The sequence below is a fragment of the Macrotis lagotis genome, chromosome 1 (assembly GCF_037893015.1).
Source record: "Macrotis lagotis isolate mMagLag1 chromosome 1, bilby.v1.9.chrom.fasta, whole genome shotgun sequence".
Classification (NCBI taxonomy): domain Eukaryota; kingdom Metazoa; phylum Chordata; class Mammalia; order Peramelemorphia; family Peramelidae; genus Macrotis; species Macrotis lagotis.
Window position 1 is genome coordinate 237,687,704 of NC_133658.1, and position 18,354 is coordinate 237,706,057.

The 18,354-nt window shown below is 38.5% G+C and overlaps 1 protein-coding gene across 3 annotated transcripts in view; it reads right to left on the reverse strand.

The window, feature by feature from the left end:
- The window catches only part of TOGARAM2 (TOG array regulator of axonemal microtubules 2), a 95,801-nt gene extending 87,104 nt beyond the window's left edge, over positions 1–8,697 (reverse strand). For 2 of the 3 annotated variants that reach the window (XM_074209789.1, XM_074209790.1), the window contains exon 1: positions 8,361–8,693. The gene's annotated coding sequence lies outside the window, so the exon portion shown is untranslated. Of the gene's footprint in view, positions 1–8,360 lie in introns of all 3 variants that reach the window. The other variant, XM_074209791.1, reaches the window with a different exon arrangement.
- Positions 8,698–18,354: the final 9,657 nt, after the last annotated feature.

The window sequence follows — 18,354 nt, forward strand, 5'->3', positions numbered from 1 at the left end:
TGATGAGGGAACTTGAGACAAATTTGAGCTCACTTGGGCTTACAGTCCTCTGAATATTTCTTTCTCCCTTTGCCCCTAGCTAAACCAAGTCATACTGATTCTACCTAGCAATTGATTCTACCTTCTCAATGGATTTATCTAGGCATTCATTTGGCTTCTGTTCAGACCTTTATCACCTCCTGTGGAGGTGGGCATGGGCACAAAGGATAGGACACTAGACTTATCACCTAGAAGACCTAGGTTCAAATCCTACCTTAGACTCACACTAAGTACATGATTTGAGCAAGTCAGTTTATGCTTATGTTTATGAGGTTCTCTGTGCTTTAGTTTATTTATCTATAAAATAAGGGTATTGGACTCAATGGCCTAGAAGGTCCCTTATAACTCAAAATCTAGTCTATGACTTTGCCTGAATGATTGCTTCTGACCCCTAATTTATCTTCCTGAATCCACTTCTCTCTTCTCCAAACCATTCCTCTGTCCGCATCTAGGGCCATTTCCAGTCATATCATATTGATCCATATCTGGCCCCTGGATCCAGATAGCTCTGGAGGAAAGAGTGAGGCTGGTAATTTTTCATAGCCTCCCCTAACTTAAATCTAAGTCACTTCTATGATTTCATGGTCTTTTCTAAGAATGAAGGACAAACAACAGCAATTGCAGAAGTGATTTTGATAAAGTACAAATCTAATCATTTCCCTCCCCGGTTCAAGAATTTTCAATGGCTCCTTACTGCCTTGGGATGAAATACAAATTTCTCAAATTTATATCTATCTTCATCCCATCTTGCCAGTGCTTTTTAAGAGTACTCCTTTTAGGGGCGGCTAGGTGGCGCAGTGGATAGAGCGCCAGCCCTGGAGTCAGGACAGCCTGAGTTCAAATTTGACATCAGACACTTAATAATTACCTGGCTTGGAGCTGTGAATTCATCCAACCTTTCTGGAGAGAAATTTGGAACTACACCCAAAGGGCAGCAAAATGTGCATACCCTTTGATCCAGTCATACCACTACTGGGACTATACCCTGAAGAGATGATGAAAAAGGGTAAAAACATCACTAGTACAAAAATATTCATAGCAGCACTGTTTGTGGTGGCAAAGAATTGGAAATCAAGTAAATGTTCTTCAGTTGGGGAATGGCTTAGCAAACTGTGATATATGTATGTCATGGAAGACTATTGTTCTATTAGAAACCAGGAGGGATGGGAATTCAGGGAAGCCTGGAGGGATTTGCATGAACTGATGCTGAGTGAGATGAGCAGAACTAGAAAAACACTGTTCCTCCTAACAGCAACATGGGAGCAATGATCAACTTTGATGGACTTGCTCATTCCATCAGTGCAACAATCAGGGACAATTTGGGGATGTCTGCAATGGAGAATGCCATCTGTATCCAGAGAAAGAACTGTGGAGTATGAACTAAGACCAAGGACTATTACCTTTAATTTAGAAAAAAAAACTGATATCTTATTGTCTGATCTTACTATCTCTTATACTTCATGTTTCTTCCTTAAGGATATGATTTTTCTCTCTCATCACATTTAATTTGGATCAATGTATACCATGGAAATGATGTAAAGACTGGCAAATTGCCTTCTGTGGGGGGTGAGGGGAGGGAAGTAATATTAGGGGGGAAAATTGTAAAACTCAAAATAAATAAAATCTTTTTTTTAGGTTTTTTTTTTTTTGCAAGGCAGATGGGGTTAAGTAGCTTGCCCAAGGCCACACAGCTAGGTAATTATTAAGTGTCTGAGACAGGATTTGAACCCAGGTACTCCTGACTCCAAGGCCGGTGCTTTATCCACTACGCCACCTAGCCACCCCTAAATAAAATCTTAAAATAAAATAATAAATAAAATAATTACCTGGCTGTGTGGCCTTGGGCAAACCACTTAACCCCATTGCCTTGCAAAAAACTAAAAGAAAAAAAAGAGTACTCCTTTTGACAAACTTTCCTTTTCTTGATGATTCACAATCATCATTAAGAATATCAATTTAAGTAGCAGCTAGATGGTGCAGTGGATAGAGTATTGGCCCTGGAGTCAGGAGGACCTGAGTTCAAATTCAACCTCAGAAACCTAATAATAATTGCCTAGCTGTGTGACCTTGGGCATATTCCTCTTAACCCCATTGCCTTAAAATAAATTTAAAAAAGAAAGAATATCAGTTTAGTTCTGGGTCATAGTACAGTATAGCCCTCAAATTCTGATTCCAACATTAAAAGATCCCAGACTGTTCTACTTTTTGAATTTTTGTATCTGCTTTCTATAGATTTATGTTTCTCCATCCCCACCATTAATCTAACAATTTTTGCTGCTATTGATTGTTCTTGACTCTAAACATTCTTCCATTCTGTGTTCACTCCCATCCATCTCTTGCAACCTTCTTATTTTCTACTTCTAGCCTGCTATGACCTGGGAAACCAGGTAATTAAACTTGTTAAAAATGTTTCAAAAAGAGAGTAAATGAATTATGACTTAGAGCATCCCCAATGTGTTTCTCATCCATTCTTATCTCTCCATTCACAGTCACAGCTATCAAGCTATCACCCATTTTAGGCTTTTATCACTTCTCTTCTGGATTGTTATTAATTACTTTCTAATGATTTCCCTGTGTATATATTCTCTCTTCACCCCTCCCCCAATTCATCTTCCAAAGAGCTGCCCAAATCACCTTCCCTCCTGAACTCTACCTCTCAAATCACTAACTTCCTTCAAGGAACAGCATGAGAGCCATATGCTACAAAAGGCCTTTCCTGAACTCCTCAGTTGTGAGCACCTCCTTCCCTAATTACTTGGTATTCACTATGCTTGAATTTAGTAAGAGCTGTTTCCCCTAGTAGAATTTATAACTTCCTTGAAAGCAGGGATGATTTCTTTGTCTTTTCATCTGTACCACTGATGTCTACCACATAGTCGGTCCCTTAATAAATCTTTATTGAAATAGAATTCCTAAAACATAGGTCTGATCATCTTATTCCCCTGGTCAAGAATCTTTAGGGATTCCTTGTAGCTTCTAGCTTAAAATGAAAATCCTTCAATTTAGCATTTTACTTTTTTTTTTTAGGTCTTTTTGCAAGGCAGTGGGGTTAAGTGGCTTGCCCAAGGCCAGACAGCTAGGTACTTATTAAGTATCTGAGGTCACATTTGAACTCAGGTCCTCCTGACTCCAGGGCCAGTGCTCTATCCACTGCACCACATAACCACCCCCAATTTAGCATTACAAAATCCTTCAAAATTGGCTAAGATGACAAAAAGGGAAAACAATCAATGTTGAAAAGGTTGTGGGAAGATTGGAACATTAATGCCTTATTGGTGGGGTTGTAAACTGATCCAGCCATTCTGGAGAGCAATATGGAACTGTGCTCAAAGAGCAATAAAACTGATCATACCATTTGACCCAGCAATTCCAATACTACATCTATATCCAGAAGAAATCATAAAAAATGGAAAAAGTCCCACATGTTCTAAAATATTCATAGCAGCTCTTTTTGTACTGCAAAGAATTGTAAATTGAGGGGATGTCCATCAATTGGGGAATGACTGAACAAGTTATACTATATGGATGTTTTATACTATTGTTCTATAAGAAACCATGAATGTTTGGACTCTAGATAAGCATGGAATGAATTACAGGAACTGATGCTGAGTGAAGGAAGCAGAACCAAGAGAACATTCTACACATTAACAGCATTGTGAGTTGATCAACTCTGATGGATGCAGCTACTCTCAACAGTTCAAAGAGTTAGGACAAACCTGGGAGACCTTTAATGGACAATGCTATCCACATCCAGAGGAAGAAAAACAAAACAAAGCAAAACCAAAAAACCTACAGAATCTGAATGAATACTATATTTTTTTAAATTTTTCTTTTGCATTTCTTTCCTATCTCATGGTTTTCTTTCTTTTCACTTAATCCTAATTCCTCATACCAAAAATGACTAATCTGCAAACATGTTAAACACAATGTATATGTACAATATTCACCTGACTGTTCACTGCTGAGGGGAATGGGGTGGAAGAGAGGGTGGAAGGAAAATTGTGTAACTTAGAAATATGCATATGCATGTGGATGAATGTTGAAAAATTTTCATAACATGTAATTGGAAAAAGAAAATATCAATTGAAAAAAATTTAAAAATAAAATAAAATCCTTCAAACTCTAACTCCAGATTACCTTTCCCAGCTCCCTTTTGTGAACTCTCTATTTTAGTCAAATTGATCTACTTCTGTTCCCTGAACTCGGATCCATCTCTTATCTCCATGCTTTTACACAAATGCTTCTCCCCCACCACTGTCCCCAGCCTGGAATGCTTTCCCTACCTTACCTTCCTTTAAGAATCCTTAGATCATACTTTTAATACTGGAAGGGACTAGATACCATCAAATCCATGCATATACATACTTTATATATGAGAAAACTCAGGCTTGGTTTCTCTTTAGTAACTTTCCCAGGAATATATGACTAATAAAAGCCTAAGAAGAATTTGAACCCAGGTCTTCTTGACAAATCCAGGGCCTATCCATTATGTATAAACAAAACCAACAGGTGTTTTTCTGCTTTCTTCTCCCTGCTGGACAGTGACATAGCTGACTGCTGCCTAGGATTTTGCCTGGAAAGAGGCGGCTTGATTTAGGGTGTGGCCTTTTTCTAGTCATTTCCCTCTCTTCCCTTACACTTTTTTCTCTATAGATTTCATCAGCTATATTCTGTTAAAACATTCAGTTTCGGGGCGGCTAGGTGACATAATGGATAAGGCAGGAGTACCTGGGTTCAAATCCGGTCACAGACATTTAATAATTACCTAGCTGTGTGGCCTTGGGCAAGCCACTTAACCCCATTTGCCTCGCAAAAACATAAAAAAAAAAAGAATCTCAAAATCATCCTAGGTAGAAGTCCAAGAACCATCATTGTGCAGAAAAAGAGAGTTCAGTCTTTTACATCTTTCTGAAGTTTTTCTCCAAGAAGTTCAGAACATTTGAGATTTATGTTACTCTTCTCTTCCATCAATACTCTGAATAACACAGGAAAAACCTTGGAGTTTACATTTGACCCTAGAAATAATAGGGGAGTCACTGGGAGTTGATTTTTGCTGTTGTTGTTGCTGCTGTTGTTATTTTGTTGTTTTTAAGTAGGGGGATGATAAGGTTAGACTTGAAAATTCACTCTGGCAACTAGGTGGAGAATTGGTAGAGGAGATGACTTGAGGCAGGGAAACCAATTAAGAGACTTTGACTATAGAGTAGAACACAGGAGAGGAGGGCCTGACCTAGATGATGGCCAAGGGCATGGAGAGAAGGGGACGGATTCAATAATTGTTGTGGAGTATCCAGAGAAGGAACTATGGAGTCTGAATGTAGCTTAAACATACTATTTTTAATTTTTAAAATTTGTTTTATATTTTATGTTTTCCCCCCTCATGAATGTTTTTCATTTTCTTCTGATTCTCCTCTCACAACATGATTAATATGGAAATATATGTAATATAGTTATACATGTATAACATCTATTAGGTTACTTGCTGGCAAGGGGAGAGGGGAGGAAAGAGAGAGGGAGAAAGAAAAATGTAGAATTCTAAACCTTACCAAAAAATGAATGCTGAAAACTATTTTTGCATGAATTGGAAAAATAAATAAATAAATTCATATTTAAAAAAAGGAATTACTGTTGAAGTAGAAACATCAAGATCTAATTGGTTACATAAAGTGAATGAGAGTAAAGGGTTGAAGATGATGACAAGAATGGAATGCTAGATAACTGGAAAAATATTTTTGGCATCAACAGATGATGGGGAGTTTGGAAGAGAGGTGAATTTTTTGTCACTTTTGGCTGGGGGAAGAATTCTGTTCTGGACATGCTTTATTGATGACTATGGAATAAACAGTTTGAAATGTCTTGTATAGTAAGTGGTTCATAATGTGGCACTAAAGTTAAGAAAAAAGACCTTGTATATACTATATAGATCTGTAAATTATCTGCATGCCAATAAGTAAAAGAATAGAGAGAATAAAAAGAAAAAAAAGGTCCAAGTCAGCACTCTGGGAAACACCCCAATTAAGTGTATATATAGAAATTATAAATGTTGAGCTAGGAAAAAAATATCATAAATAACCAAAAAAACTGAGAATGGAAAAGAGAGTAATGTCACTAAAACCCAGAATAAAATATTCAGGAGGAAAGGATGGTCATCTGTGTCAAATGCTACAGAAAACAAAATGAAGTTTGAGACAAGGCCCTCAGATTTGGCAATCTGACTTCATTTCTCCCATCAGGACACACTCCTTCCTCCACAAGACTTTATTATGTTTCAGAAATTCTTCAGCCTCGAAGCTCACAACATTGCTATTTCTTGAATTGAAATATTCTCCATCCCTGAGGCCTCACCTTCTGATGGGCTGGTTCTTCTTGACCTTCAATTTACAGTGAAGTCAAGGCCAAGGATATCTGCACTGCTGACTCACTTCCATAGGTCTTTCTCTACCCTCATCCCCTAACCTTCTTACACCCCTCTCCTCTTTCCAGGTGCCTTTATTTTTTTAGGGTTTACATTTTATTGACATGCATAGAAATACAAAGCAAATAATGACATTAAAATAACAACCAAAATATTTAAAAGACAGATTCACCATCTTTTATACTATATACTATATATCCTATATCCTTAAATACCAAAGTTAAGAACCCTACCCCTGAAGGCACTAGAGGGAGAAGGTCTTTTGTCCATGATAACATCTGGTCTGATAAGCCATGATCAATGAACATCAATAAAGACTACCAGGACCACACTCTTTCAAAATTGCAAAAGGGGATTATGGGTTTAAAAATGGAAGAAGCTTTTAGAGATCTAAGCCAACCACCTGATTTTATAGATGGGCAAAACCAAGATTGACAAAGTATTTCTTGTAGAAATAAGGAAATGTTGATTCAAAGTAGGTCAAAGTCACACAGTCAATACAAAGCAGAACCAAGATTTAAACTCAAATCCGGTGATTCTAAATTTAGGGAATGGTTCACCATACCACGATGCCTTCTACAACTCCATGTTTTATCTTCTACCCATCCTTCCAGGTGTGAATATGCAGAAATATTTAGAATTATATGATCATAGATTTAGTGCTGGATGGGTATGACTTTACAAGCTCATATAGTTCAGTTCTCTCATTTTACAAATAAGAAAACTGAGGTTTAAGAAATTAAATAGTCAATGGCAAAAACAGGATTTGAATTGGGTCTTTGGACTCCAGATTAACCACATTCCTTTTCACCATGCCTCTTGACCATGTAGTGAAAGGATGAAAGAGCAAATAGTGTAAGAGTTAGGTGCTTCTCCCGGATATTAAAAAGAAAAAAAAAAAAAAAGGTGCTCTGAACAATCCACAAATCACTTGCTCAATATTTGAGAGTTACTTGCCTAGAGAAAAGGCCTCAGCATCCTCACGAATATGTCCTTCATTTAAACAAGACATTCAATAAATGTGCTTTTGGATCAGATTGTGATAAATAAATGGCATAGACTATATAACTCAGTCATAAGAAACAATGAAAATGAGGAATTTCAGAGAAGTGTGGGAAGACTGATTCAGATGGAAGTTAGCAGAATCAGGAAGAATAAATACAATAAAATGAATGGAAAGAATAAAAAAAGAGAACTTAATACTGTGTAATTATAATAACCAAGACTAACCCTAAAGAACAGATGAGAAAAGGAGTTTCCCTTCCCTGCTGTGGGGGGGAGAGGTGGGAGGGGGAGTCAGAATCTGGATGTAGAGCACTGAACATACTGTCAGGCTCAGTTAATGTGCTGGGTTAGTCTTGTTGGGTGGCTCTTTTCCTTTCGAAAAAAAAAATCTTTCTTACTAAGGATGGCTTGTGTAGGAGGAGAGAAGAGAGGGACACATTTTGAATGAAAGTGACATTTAAAAACAAAACAATGCAATGTAAAAAGAAAAGATTCCCCAAACAAGAGGGGTCACTCACTCCAGATGCCATCTTCAGTGATACAGAGAAGATGGAGAATGAATTCTCACTCCAGTCTCCCTGAGCCTTCCCCTCCTTCATCAATAACTTCATCTCTCAAATATCCACAGATATCACCTGCCTCCTGCTAGCTCCTGAGTTAACTCTATTCGCCAGGCTTCTCTGATGATTGGCATCACCTCTATCCTTACGGATGTCTGGCATGCAATAAAGGGGGATGGTTCAGAATGGCTTCCCTCTCCTCCCTCTGCCCTCAAACCTTTTCTTTTGCCCTATTGGATATGTGGTCCTCTGCTCAAGATCCCAGGGTTTCTCTGCAGTAATGTGTCCAACAATGACTTCCTTCCCCGCCTCCCTGATCACCAGGTGGACAGCTCACTCACCTCACTTCCCAGAGCTGGGCATTTCCCTCTTACTTCCGTAATCTGATTTGCATCACACCTGGCCAGGATCTTCACTCCCTTCCACATGAGGGCAGCTACCGAAGGTCTGCCACCTTTGGCCCTCTTTCCTCCCCCTACACACCTCTGTTTGATGTCACTGCGGAGCCTCAAGTCCTAGGTTTTGCACCTGGGGCTGAGGGGCCTGCTTCTGTCTAGGCTGGCACAGGTAACCACAGCCCGGAGGAACAAAGCTAAGTGCAAGCTCTACCTGCACACTCAGCGTTGCTCACCCTGAATAAACAAGGCTGCATAGCAACCACTTCTCCGAAGAAGTCTGAGAACTCCCTTCATAAGGGAGAGAGGGAGAGAGAGAGTAGTTTTCCCTTTGGCCTCTTTTCCTCTGCTGCTCAGTCAGTGTCAGGGCACCCCCAGGAGGCCAGCCTGCAAGGAGACTGGGGAACAGGAAGGATCTGAGGTGTCTGGGCTTCCTGCCCTGCCCCCTACCTCCTTCGCTCTCCTCCCACCCCACTGATGTGAGCAAGTCCAAACCAACATTCCTTTCCCACTACCACCACCACCCCCACTCCCCACCCACCCCCAGACAACAGCTCTAGAAAGTAAAGGAGAGTGGAAAGGTGAGCTTTTCATTAATAGCAGGACATAGTGTTCTGGTCTAAATGTGACCCACTGGTACATCTCTCACCCCTGAGTTATAGATCAGATCTTGGAGAAACTGGTTCCAATTCAGTAAAGTTTCATTCTTCCAACTTCAAGAAAGTCCCTCTCTGGTTTCTCAAATTCCCTACTATGTGAAATAGGGTTCAGGATGACCTCCCTTCTGTACTTTGAAATGAAATCCCATCTCTTTAAAAGTTTTCCTGGGATGTGCTGTGACTGGCTATGGCCAAGTAGCTATTTCCTAAGAAGGCTTTGCCACCTTGGGTACACCAGAATGTGACAGAAATCCTGCAGAGGTGAGAGTAAGAAGAGGACTAATTTTAAGAGAAATGCAAATTTTAAAAAATCTGAAATTTTATCTTGCACCCCAAAGTAAGCAAAGTTAACAACAGATAAAAATAATCAGTGCTGGAGTGCTACAGAGAGAAACTAATTACTCTGTTGATGGAGCTGTGTATTTTTTTTTAGTGGGTTTTTTTTTTTTGGTAAGGTGATGGGGTTAAGTGGCTTGTCCAAGGCCACACAGCTAGGTAATTATTAAGTGTCTGAGACCAGATTTGAACCCAGGTACTCCTGACTCCAGAGCTGGTGCTCTATCCACTGTACCACCTAGCCACCCCTGGAGCTATGTATTGATTCAACTATTCAGGGATTGGAATTATACTAGGAAACAGACTAAAATGAATTTTGACTTCAAGATCCCATTGTGAAGCAAATACATCAAAGAGACCAAGGGCAAAAAGAAAGGCCATATATGAACCAAAACATTCACAGCAGCACCTTTTGTCATAACAAAGAACTAGAAAGAAAGCATATGCCCATTGACCGAGAAATGGCTAAACAAACTTTGTTATGTGGATATAATATATAAGATTATCGCATGTTAAAAAAAATAAATATTATGACAGAAAAGGAAAATGATAAATGATGAAGAGGATGTGAGAAAATTGGGTTACTAATATAGTACTGGTGGAGTTATGAACTGATCCGACCATTCTGTAGAGTAATTTGGAACTATGTTCAAAAGCCCACAAAGGTCTATAATCTGAAGAGATCATCAAAAAAAAAAAGAGGAAAACACCCACATGTACAAAAATATTTATAGCAGCTCTTTTTGTGATGGTAAGGAATGGGAAATAAAGAGGATATCCTCAATGGAGAATGGTAAACAAGCTATAATATATACATATATGTGTATATATATTAACATATATATGTATATATGTTTATAAAGGAATATTACTGTTCTGTAAGAAATCATAAGTAGGCTGATTTCAGAAAAACCTGGAAAACTTAAATGAACTGATGCAAAGTGAACCAAGCAAAACTAGGAAAACATTGCACACAGTAACAGCAACATTGTCCGATGATCAATTATGATTGACTTAACTCTTCTCAGTAATACAATGATCCAAGACAACACCAAAGTACTCATTCTGGAAAATACTATCCACATCCAGAAAAAAACTGATGATCTAAATGAAGATCAAAGCATAATATTTTCACTCAATTTTATGTAGCTTTTTCTTTTGTTCTATTCTTATACAACATGACTAATATGGAAATGTTTTACATGAGTGCATATTATATATATATATATATATATATATATATATTATATTAAATAGCTTACTGTCTTAGGTAAGAGGGAGCAGGAGGGAAGGAGGGAGAAAGCTCAGAATTCAAAATTATATTTTTAAAAATGAATTTTTAAAATTTTCTTTACATGTAATTGGAAAAAGTTTAAAATACTAATTAAAAGAAAAAATACAATAATTCAGAGACACATAGTAAGATTTATTTGGATTGAAACAGAACAAAGAAAATAATATGCAGGGGGTGGCTAGGTGGCGTAGTGGATAAAGCACCGGCCTTGGAGTCAGGAGTACCTGGGTTCAAATCCGGTCTCAGACACTTAATAATTACCTAGCTGTGTGGCCTTGGGCAAGCCACTTAACCCCATTTGACTTGCAAAAAAAAAAACCTAAAAAAAAGAAAATAATATGCAATAACTACAACAATGAAATTGAACTTTATACTTATAACACTCTGAAAAAGATAAGAGAAAATGAATCTACCTTCCTTCCTTGCAGAGGTGGATATGAATTATTGCATACATTGTCAGACTCAGCTGATATGTTGGTTGAGTTTAATAGTCTGCTTTTCTCTATATACTTTAAAATTCTTTGATATGAGGGATGATAATCTGGATATGCATGAGGAGGGATGAATTCAGAAAGAAAAGTGATTTAAAAATAAAAGTTATCAATAATTTTTTAAAGGTTCCCTCTGGTTTCTGATAGTTACTCACCATGTGAAGTAGGGTTCCAGGACAATCCCCCTCTAAAGCTTTCAAGTTAAATTCAGTTCCAAAAGCTTGCCAGGTACCCAGTGATTGACCTCCGCCAGAAGCCAAGTTTTGATTGGTCTACTTTTGCAACCTCTCTCCTACCTATCTCCTCCTTTCTTTTCACAGAGCTATTACCTAGTTCAGTCGCTCATCCAGCCTCACTCACCCTAGTGCAGTAGCCTCCTAATTGGCCTCCCTGCCTCAGGCATTTCTGCTCTCCAAAGAGCTGTCAAAATGATTTTCCTAAAGCATCGTTCTGATCAGATCACAGTCCTACTGAGAAAGCTCTAGAGGCTTCCTATGCCTTTTACAGCCTAGCTCCAAAGCATATTTCTGGGTTTATCATATATGACTCTCTTACACACACTCTAAGATCCAACCAAATGGATTTCTTGCTATTCCTCATATAATCCTCACACCCCATTTTAGAGTCCTTGTACTGATTGTATCTGGAAAACCCTCCCTCCTCATTGAAACTATTGATGAGTTCACCAAGACACAAAAAGATTAACACAGGTGACAAGCAGATTAGATGGATTTAAACTGTGTCTTCCTGACTTCTAAAGCTGTCTAGGCTTCATAGGCCCAGAAAAAGGTAAAAGGATCTGCTCATTCCATGGAAGTAAGAGTAGGCTTTCCTTCTTGCAAGAAATGCCATCACCCCACCTACGTGGGTAGGGGGATGCCTCCCTAAGAACCTCCTATACTGGTGAAAGAGCAGGTCCAAGAACTGTCTACATGAGCCAGTCACAGTCCTGGGGATACAAAGACAAGGAAGGTACATTCTACCCAGGGAGACATCATACATACGTCAGTAATTACGTACATGGAAATACAAGGTGACATTTTGTAGTGAGGCATCAACCACTCAGGGGATCAGCAAAGACCTCCATAAGGAAATGGCCCCTGCACTGGACTCAGACATAAGAGAAGTCTTCAAGGTATACTAGCATTAGCCCTTTCCCCCAGGTCCTGCCAATTCCTTCTTAGGGAGGCATTCATCCAGGTGAGCAGGAGAGGTCCCAAAGAGCCTTCTAGGGCATTGCCACGGACAGGATTCATGAATCAACCGTGGCAGGAGGCCGGGGAGGACCAAAACAAGAAAGCCCAATGGGCTGAGGTTTGGCACCAAGCCGGGATGTGACACTGGGTCTCTGCCAGGGGAGACAGGCACAACTTCCCTCTCCCTGAGGAAGCAATTTGGACAAGTTAGACTGAACTCTTGAACTCTTCCCAGAAAAGATTCAGGAGGAAGGTCTTTCCATAGCCCTAAAGGAGCTGGTTCTTACTGCAAAACCCACACTTTGGGGGAAAGGCAGGAGGGCAGCCAGGATACTTCCCAGGATGGAGAAAGCCTCCCCCTTTCTTCTGATTTATATATTTAAGTTTATAGATAAAATAATATTAAAACCTTACCTTTACATGACAGCATTTCATTGTATGTATTTTCATTGGTATTTCCCCCCCCAAAAAAAAAATAAAAGATGAAATTTCAAACTTAGAGATGCTCCTGAGGCCTCCTTGCTTAGAGAAAATCTTCAACAAAGAAATTTCATTATCTTCACAAATATACCAAACTCAGACTTCTTGGAGACCTCAGCACCTTCACACTCACTCAATATGAAGCTGATGCCCCAGATGTGAGGCTTTTGTTTATACTCTGAATATTGGGCCCTAAAAGCACCTCTCCAATGGATGCCCTTCTCTTTATTACAAGTCTCATGACTGTTGCTTGTTCTGATGCTGTGATCATTTCCAGCCTTTCTATAAATCTCTTGGCCCCATTGCTATCTTTCCAGTTCTGCCTCTCCAGATTCTTCCAAGCCCAGTTATGACAGATGTCCAAAAAAGCATTCCCTGAATCCTTTGAAACTAAAATCTATCTGGCTCAAAGTAGCTTTTTAAAGAACTCTTCATTTCTATAGGAAAAAATAAAATGAAACTATCTTCAATTATCTAAGGGTTATCATATGAAGGAGAAATTCTACTTATTCTGCTTAGTTCCAGAAGGCAGAACTAGGAACAAAGAGCATAGAAGTAACAGCAAAGCAGATTACTCCTCAAAATAAAGGAAAAGACTTTCTAGTAGAATGTAAGCTCCTTGAGGAAAAAGATATTTCTAATTCTCTTTGTATACCCTGTACCAACAGAATAGTTTGCATATATTATTCATGGAATGTTTATTTATTAGAATTGAACTGAAATAGGGAAGGATTTCCTAATATAGCAGTTGAGAAATTAAATGGGTCACTTTGTCATAAATAATAGCATAATATTTATAATGCATTTTGCAAACTTTAATGTTCTCTATTTATAATATATTATTTATATATAAAGTTATTATTTTAGCTATTGTTAAGTAATGAGGCAATTTATTTTTGCTGGTTTTTTTTAAATCACTGACATCTGAATTAAGACATCTGAATAACCATTTGTTGAGGGTGTTGTAAGTGGGATTCATGTTTCAGGTAAAGCCTAAATTGGGATAATTCTGAGATCTTCTCCAATTCTAGGATTCCATCTTTTCATAATTATAAATATAATGTACAAAAAGTTTACAATGATTTATGTTTATGTTGATGAATTAAAGAACAAAACATAGAAATTATAAGTAATTTCATTAAGGCTAATAACATTAGAAATCAAATATTTTGGGATGCAGCCAAAGGAATCCTTAGGGGAAATGTTATCTCTCTAAACTATCATCAACAAAAGAAAAAGAACTTATCAATGAATTGGGCATGCAACTAAAAACTAGAAAAATCAACAAATTTTTACAAACTGAATTAAACACCAACATGGAAATGGTGAAAAATCAAAAGAGCTTAAAAAATTGAAAGCAAATAATAATAATAATAATAATAATAAATCCATAAATTTAAAAATAAGGTATGTTCTTTAACTTAAAATTAATAATTCTTTTTTAAAATTCCATTGGGATACTTCTCCAAATTGAATTCATGCTCTTGGATTAGGTCCCCAGAGGGCATCTGATACTCTTGGTTCATTGGTATACTTCTCTGGGACCACTCTTAAAACTATAATTCGTGAGGCACCACCAGTGTATTGTTTTCTAACAGTCATGACAATGAATGCAATTAGCTCTCAGCAAAGGCATTTATTCAAACGGCATAATAAGAAAAGCACCGGCACAACATTTTCCCCATAATCCTCCAGGTACCCTCTCTCCCAAATATGCAAAGTTTCAAATAGGAAATAGGGACTCAAGATTAAAAGTATAATAGTAGTGAGGTACACACAGGCAACTCACACAACTATGTTACTACAGAGACCTGATGTCCTTTCTCTTCTAGAAGAATCTTCACAAAGCTCCTGGAGGAAGTCAGTAATTCCTAGTGTGCAGGGTGCTCAGCTAGGGTCCAAAAGTCTGCTCCTTCAGGCAACTCAACTCTGCCCAGTTCTGTGCAGAATAGCTCTATGGAATCCTTAGTTGTTTCTTTTCTTTTCTCCCAAATCACCAGTTCCCTAAGGCTGTTGATAACCCCAAGTAACTGCCTCAATGACTAAGCTTCCTTTAATTTCATCAAAAAAAGTTGCTCACTCTTCACCAAGCAATCACTAATGGTAAACACTTATGATCACTATATCAATACCTTCTCATCTCAATTGTACAGAAAGTGGGGGGGGGGGGGGAAGGAATAAGTATTATTGAGCCTACTATGTACCAGTTGCTGAGCTAAGTACTTACAAATGCTAAAACTCATCTGATCCTCATAACAACTCTGTTGTAGTATTACTTTAGTCCCCAATGTATAATTGAGGAAGACAGAGGTTAAGTGATTTGCCCAGGCTCAGAGATCTAGTAAGTGACTGAAACTAAATTTGAACTCAAATCTTGTCTCCAGGCCCAATGCTCCACTGAGTCTCTAGCTGCCACCTAATTTCTTTTAATATCTTCCCCAAAATTAAAACATTTGCCAGCCCCAGCAAATCAATTGAGGTACTTTAAGATAATAACCATGCTCCTTTCAATTGCATCACACTTCTAAAGGAATAAGGGATATTAATATCTTATCAACACCTCATTATCTCTGATTATGTACCACTCTTTAACAATCAATAAACATTAAACACCTATGCCACTACAAGGATATAACAGTATCATCGAGGTCACTACCCTTAAAGAGGTCTAGTCTAGAGGAGAGGAGACCATGCAATATCCCTGGGATTTAGTTTTCTCATCTATGCAATGATGGGACTTGAAACAAAGATCTCTAAGGTCCTGCCAGTTCTAAATCCTTTGCTTCTATTGCTAAAGAAACAATGAGAATTTTGAAAGCCCCCATATTTGTATAGCTCTCCATTTATTTCAATGCCCTTTCACAACGATATAATACTATTTAAAGACAAAGGCTATTTCATTTGTGTCTTTGTATCTCCAGGGCCTAGTTTAGTGCTTAATACCTATTAGGTATTTGATAATTGTTAGTTAATTAATTGATCTATTAAAACTAAAAGGATTACACAGAAGAGTATGCCCAATAGTATAGAAATGATACTATTACTAGATTATAGGTTCCATTAGTTCAGGAACCTTATCATCATTATCTTTGTGATTTTCACAGAATTTATTGCAAATAGTAATTACCTAACAGGGTTATTGAAATAAATTAAGTAACAGTTATTGTAGGGTTCCAACTTCAAAAGACTTGGATAATACTATATTCCCAAGTTCTAAAAGATTCTCAGGCATCAACATCATTTTTTGGGTACCTGAAAGAGATGATAGAGAGTTTACTAGGGGCTTATTCCTTTTATCTTCTCAAATCTATATGTGAGTTTACAGAGCTTTGAGGAACAGAGGAGGAAGGAGTGGTCTATATGTATGTTTGAATATAACTTTGCCACAATCAAATAAAATATCTAGAGATACTACTCTTGAGGCATTTTAACTGTCATTATTATTATTAATAAGGGGAGGTCAATAGTAGGCTAATAATCCCCCCTGGGTTCCTAAAGTCACTCTTTGGTTTTAATACATCCAGCCAAAGGGAGCAAATCTTTGGCAAGCTTATAATTCTTGGCATTAGGTTTGCTTATAACTTTCCTCATTATTTGTATTTGAGATTAGGAGGTCTTCAGAAGTCAACAGCTGATTCCAATCTCTCTCCTCCTCCACTTGCAGCTTTTTTTATTCTTTTTTCTTTTTTTCTTTTATTCTTTTATTCTCATTTTGTACAAATGTTTTTTTACATTAATAAAATATTCTTGTTTAAGAGTAAATAAAATACCCCCTCCCCCCATGACTTATAGACTTGCTTGAGCGATAAAGTAAAGGGGAGAGAGAAATAATTAAAATTTTAAAAAATAGTAATAATTGTAGGTATGGCCAGGTGGCACAATGGACGAAGCACCAGCCCTGGAGCCACGAGCACCCGAGCCCAGTAGACACAACAACCACCCAGCCGTGTGACATTCAAGCCACCCAATCCCCACTGCCCTGCAAAAACCAAAAAGAAGAAAAAAAAAAGACCCAAAATAAAATAAAATAGTAATAATAGTAGGGGTGGCTGGGTGGCGGACAGAGTATTGGCCCTTGAGCCAGGAACACCCAGGTCCAAATCTGGCCTCAGACACCCTAAGATGACCCTGCTATGTGGCCCCAGGCAGACCACCCAGCCCCATTTGCCCTGCACCCTCCCCCAAATAATAATAATAAAAAATGTGTTTCAGTCTTTGTTCCAACACCAAGAACTCTGTCATGGGTGGATCACATTCTTTATGGTAAGTCCATCACAAAAGTTACTTCCATATTTTTCCACTGTTGCCACTGCTGATCACAACTCCCTCCTTTCTTATTTCTCCACTACCATGTATTATATTTTCTCTCTCCTTTCACTCTGACTCTGCTGTAGGGTAGCTGAGTGGCACAGCAGACAGATCCCTGGTCCTGGGGCCAAAAGGCCCTGAGCCCCCATACCACCCCTTAGGCCCAGAATCCACCTGGCCCCATGGTCCTGGACAGGCCATCCAATCCCAGCCACTTGCAAGAAGTAAAAAAAGAAAGTGTGTTATATCTGACCACTCTCCCACCATGGTCCATCCTCTCCTCCTTTATTCACATCCCCACCCCTTCCCCCTGCTCCACCCTCCTTCTTACTCCAGATGTCTATACCCCATTGAGTATATGTGCTGTTTTCTCTCCTAGCCACCTCTGATGAGAGCAAAGGTTCCCTCATTCCCCCTTGCCTCTCCCCTTCCATATCATTGCAATAGTTCATTGTAATAAAGAAAAATCTTATATGAAATATCTTGGCCTATTCCTCCTCTCCTTTTTCTTTCTCCCATTCCATTTCCCTTTTTTTCTATTGACTCCATTTTTACACCATATTTTATCTTTGAATTCAGCTTTCTCCTGTGCTTCAACTATAAAAGCTCCCTCTACCTGCTCTATTAACTGAGAAGGTTCATATGAGTATTATCAGTGTCATTTTTCTATGCAGGAATACATGCAGTTCATCCTCATTAAGTCCCTCATATTTTCCCCCTCTCCTCCAATCTCTATGCTTCATCTGAGTCCTGTATCTGATAATCAAACCTTCTGTTCAGCTCTGGCCATTCCAAAAGGAACATTTGAAATTCCCCTGGTTCATTGAAAGTCCATCTTTTTCCCTGGGAGAGGACATTCAGCCTTGCTGGGTAGTTCATTCTTGGCTGCATTCTAAGCTCTTTTGCCTTCTGGTATATTGTATTCCAAGCCCTACAAGCTTCCAATGTAGTTGCTGCTAAGTCCTATGTGATCCTGACTACAGCTGCACGATATTTGAACTGTGTCCTTCTGGCTGCTTGTAATATTTTCTCTTTGACTTGGGAGTTCTGGAACTTGGCTATAATATTCCTTGGGGTTGGTTTTTTTGGATCTCTTTCGGGGGGGGGGGGAATCGGTGGATTCTCTCCATTTCTATTTTGCCCTCTGCTTCTAGAATATCAGGGCAATTTTCCTGT